The sequence below is a fragment of the Montipora capricornis genome, chromosome 2, assembly GCF_036669925.1.
Source record: "Montipora capricornis isolate CH-2021 chromosome 2, ASM3666992v2, whole genome shotgun sequence".
In the NCBI taxonomy this organism is placed as follows: domain Eukaryota; kingdom Metazoa; phylum Cnidaria; class Anthozoa; order Scleractinia; family Acroporidae; genus Montipora; species Montipora capricornis.
In genome coordinates, this window is record NC_090884.1 from 15,668,854 (window position 1) to 15,673,853 (window position 5,000).

The 5,000-nt window shown below is 38.9% G+C and overlaps 1 protein-coding gene and 1 long non-coding RNA gene across 2 annotated transcripts in view; one reads left to right on the plus strand and one right to left on the minus strand.

The window, feature by feature from the left end:
* Window positions 1-5,000, minus strand: part of LOC138038970 (uncharacterized) — a 52,114-nt gene that overhangs the window by 12,256 nt on the left and 34,858 nt on the right. The window lies entirely within an intron of this gene.
* The window catches only part of LOC138038965 (uncharacterized), a 12,040-nt gene continuing 10,776 nt past the window's right edge, over window positions 3,737-5,000 (plus strand). The window contains exon 1 of the mRNA XM_068885079.1: window positions 3,737-3,804. The gene's annotated coding sequence lies outside the window, so the exon portion shown is untranslated. The remainder of the gene's footprint in view (window positions 3,805-5,000) is intronic.

Below are 5,000 nucleotides of genomic sequence, written 5' to 3' on the forward strand. Positions count from 1 at the left end.
TTGCAAAGAACACAGGAAAGAGATTGTGAATATTTTATGAGCACCGTAAGTTGGGTTGTCATTAATGTTCTCAAGCAACATTAATTTTGCTCTAAGGAAATTTTTGTTTGCTATTTCTTGTTTCATACAAAAGTGTGCTGTGCATGTGTTCGACAGTAATAACAACAACGGAGGCCTGAGGTTTCTAAAACAATGCTGAAAGAAATCTTCTCCAATAGTAAAACAGAGTTTGGATCCATGTAGTACATAATCTGAGTTGTACCTCTGCAAATATAAAATCTTACCTTGATATTTCTCTTTACATCAAAGATCCCAAAAATGTGACAACTTATAATTATTTCACATTCGTGCAATATTTTTTATCAATTTGTCAGTGTTATTGGACACATCAGAAAAAGTAGCACATTATTTCAGTTTAGGGAAACAAAATAGGACCTCAAAAAATGAAAAATTAGTAACTGATTTATGTAATATATTCATATTTCCCAAAGAATGAAGGAAACAGAATAATCTTTCTATAATAAAACTATGTTTAACAACGAAAACAATGATGTTAATGATAAAGATAATAATAAAGATCATATTATTACTATTATTGTTGTTGTTCAACTGTATCCAGCTGCTTGGGTTTTGAAATCAGCATAAATATTATACTCAGGCGAAATGCAAAATGTCACTGCAGCATTAATCTAGATAGAAAATTGTTGGAAGAGGTAAAGAGCACTATACATCATGAAATAAATTTGGTCACTGATGAAAAGAGTAATTATTTTCTCAGTTTAAGGAATGGTAAAAATATTACTCCAATCTTTACAAAAGGGCTACAGCTTCATACCTGTGTAATACTATTGCAAGGCAATGTTTTAAAGGGTGTTTACTGGGTCCCAACTGCTGCTATGCTAATGGTACAGTGCTGCTCAAAGGCCCTCTAAAACTTGTGGCTTGAAAAGTATCTCAAAACCAATTCAGTGAGCAGTATTTTTTGAAACCATATCATAATTCTGTGACCCAGCACGTGATGTGAGAAAGAACTATAAACTGAAGAAGAATTTGAAATATTTTTGAAAAAGCTGAAAGATAAAAAAAATTCCACTGGAAGAATGCAAAATAACACTTCTCACTTGTTTCCAAACAAATTAGGGAAGGATGCTGGACGAACTTTTGAGATAAACCTGACCAAATCTAACAAACTATTTCTGGTTGTATTAATCTTGATTCATTAATGATCCTCTGGAGCGGCTCAGGTGGCATTTGTGACAATATGCTGGAGCACTTGGCGGAACATCTGTTCTGAGCCTCCTAAAGGATAAGGATATGGCATCTTTTGTAAAAAGTTAAACTAAGTAATTTGTAAAAAACTTGAAACTTAAGGATATGTCATTACAACAATGGCAAATTTCATTTTCTAGTACACTGTCAGTATAATAAAACATGGGCTTCTACATCAACATACAGTGTGTGTATGTATACTGTAACAGAATTATTGGAATTGTGTATACCTGACAGATATTCCTTTGGTTGATTTTGGAAAGCAGTGGCAACTTGATTTTGGTGTTTGGGTGCTTTCCTCATGGTGATTTTTTAACTCACCAGGACAATACATCACCGAAGATGGTGGAATTGGCTTAATTGGTACATTTTCAAAGGGAATTCTATAACCTTTTTCCATGTCACTGTGACAAGCAGTTTCTGCATCTTGCCTCGGTGTTAAAGGATAAAGGGGATGTCTCCTTTTCAACAAGTCCTTTCCTGAAATGGCAAATGACGACTTTTTTTTTCCAGGTTGATTCCAGCCTTTTGTGACAAGTGTCGCACAATGCATTAGAAAGACCATCATCTGCCTGGACTTTTAAGTTTGATCGAAAGCCTCTTCAAATATTCTCAAAAATTTACCATAAAGGTTTCGCTGTCTCTGTTTGTTAACAAAAACGTAAGAACGCACTCGACAACAGGCGTGACTGAACTGTTTCTTTCGGTTGGCTCATCGTGAACAATATGGAAAAGAGAACATGAGCTCGATAGCGTTGAATTTAATTTGGCGCGCATTGAAATAAAGTCGTGCTGCGTGTGGCCCGTGCGATCAATAATTTCTCGAGATTAGCAAAAGTTATTGCCACCGCAATTCATGTAGGATTTCTAGAAATACCTCGACCAGGATAAGGGGGTAGAATAAAAATAATTGTCAGATCAAAAGTAATCGCTGCTATTTTATTAGATGAATCGGTGAGGACATCTTTAAACAAATCTCGCACACTTGGAGATACGCTACTGTACCAATACCTGCGAAAGGTCCAGAGTCTTTCTCCGCCGGTATTCCGAACGATTCCCTGTATATTTTGCGCTGTGATTGAGACTTTTCTCATCGAGCAAAACCTTGCCAAACGAACCAAGGCGAATATGTCGATCAAGTGATTTCCGTGTAAGAAGACACGAAACGCCTTCACGGCCTGCTGACCTCTGATTGGGCAGAAAAACACAAAGAATTTCTGGCACCAATCAGAATTGAGGATTACCTCTGCTGTTTGGAACTGGTCTGGTAAGAACTTGTCCCCAGGGGCTCTTTTCGCCCTACTATGTTTTTCTTCGTCGCCATTTTCTTTCGCCCGTTTTGACTTTCCCTTGCCTCCGCGATCTGCCCCTGGGTCTCCGAGGATGGATAACACCAACCCGGTTTCAACCCGGTGAGGCCAACACATCACGCATGCGCAAAACCATTTCACCCGGTCAATTGACCAGGTGAAATGGTTGTGCGCATGCGTGATGTATTGGCCACACCGGGTTGGTGTTAGCGTGTGTCACCTTGCTTTTATTATTGTTGTTTATCAAGCCATTATTTCCAAAAACTCTCAAGGCGGAGAGTAGTGCGAAACCGAAACACCGTCGCCCGAAAAAGGAGCAATCTTTCAACGACGCGTGTCGAATTTGTGAACTGGGTTTAATGGAGGAATATGTCGAAACAAAATCTTGTGTGAATTTGCTCAGACCAACGTTTGATGTTGTATGCTTCACTGAACGACTGACAAATGTGGCTGGAACCCATTTTAAAAAAAATCAGATCAAAAAGTCAAAGTTGGCGGCGAGTTTGAAATTGTTTACGTGAGAGCTCGAAAACAGAGTGGTCATTGACACAAAGTTAATTCTAGCCAGCCAATCACGATTTTTACGATTAGAATCTGAGCGTAAAAAAATCGACAAAAACAATAGCGTCCTCCCCTTCTTCCACGCGCGCCTTCCTCGTTCTCCTGCCGTTTTCTCTTTCCCTTCTCCTTCCCCTTCGAATGCCTGCCACGTAGTCTAGTGCTCACCTTTCCCGTGTTTCTTCTTGATCTCCAGTGCGGCGAGATCTGGAAGGTGAGTTTCGTAGTTGTCCACCTTAACATTTTATTGCAATAAATGAGGTGAATTTGTTTTGTCTTTTACTTTTCTTTCCTGGACTCCTTTCATCCATGGCTTCAGTAACAACGTCGCCCCCACGTCACCAAGGGACAAGGAGTAATCTCAATGTCAATCATTCTTTTAACTTGAACCGTTCAAAAAAGGAATTATGCTAGTGGCACGAACTTTGTTGTCACAACAATATCCGTAAAAATCAATTTTGCAGTTTAAGGTGTGTGATATAACGTTCAACATTTTTAGCTGAAATGATGGACCTTTGTTGTTCTTATTCCGGTTCCGGATTCTGGATTTTCCAGACGCCCAAAAATACACTATAATATCGGATACACGAGGTACCTACGAAACATCAATTGAGAACTACATCGAACTGTAACAATCGGAGAGCTGGAAAGCTGCAAATAACTAAAGGTATGTACATCTTAATACCGCACCATGTTGACAAAGTATTTAATTTGACCGATAAATGATTTTTAGGGGTACCGCGTTGTGTCCTCTCCCTCTCCTGACTTCAGTCGAATGAAGATAAAAGTTGTTGCATTGAGTTATATAAACCAACCAGCTCATTTGGAATGCTGTCTTCCTGAATCCCGTCGAGTATATTAGATATCGCCAAACAGATTACACATAAAAGACACAATGACAGAATTGTTCTTCTAACTTACCAATATCCTGTCGGCGTCTTCGCTCGGACTTGGCTTGAAAACATACATACACATTACAGGCACAGTAATCTCTTTCACAATATTTTCCGTTTGGCTGACAAGCTTTACTCCCTCTCAGTCTTCAGTGCAGAACAACAGCAAAAAATCTTTACTTGTTAAAAAGTCAACCTAAAGCGTAGTAAATTCGCTTACTCGACTGCAGTTTTACAGTCAAACAAGCTGACAGCTGGACATCCTTTTTACACAAAAGTTATTATTCAGTGCAATTCAGACTGCATTCCTTGCCTCTCGATGTTAATTCAACTGACGGCGTAGGGCAGCACTAAAAGCCGGAATCCGGAATCGGAAAACCAGAAACCAGAATTATCCACAATTCGCGAAAACTACAACAACTTACCCACTCCTATTTAACTCTGAGAAAATTTAAACTGTAAAATGGATCTGACCTTGTTATTCTGGATAGTAAAACTTGAGCATGGTGATGGCATCATTAAGCTAAGGCAGTGAACATTACAATAAAGGAAACTTAAAACTTGTTTAATTTATTTTCCTTATTTGTTCACCTGTCTTGGTACAAAAATGTCTCTTTTTAAGACAAAAGGCGCCCGGAGAATGTGTTGCGCAAGTAATGGAGCGCGACTGAAGGTCTCGATTAGAGGTTGAGGATGAACATAAAGTTAATATGAAAAATTAACCTTGTTTATCGAACGTAAGTTCTTTGGAGACGTCCCACTAGCATTGAATGGGTTAACAAGTAAGTTTTGAATATTCTGCCGAAAGGCAGATGAATTTTGCACTTCAAGGTCGCCAACTGAGTCGGCTTGGGTTAGAAGGTTTTTGCGCCGTGTTTTTACAGTTTGAACATACCGATGGCTTCAGAACGATGTAAGTTCATGACACCCAAAATGCCCAAAACGTAGAACGAAACATTTGCAATAACCA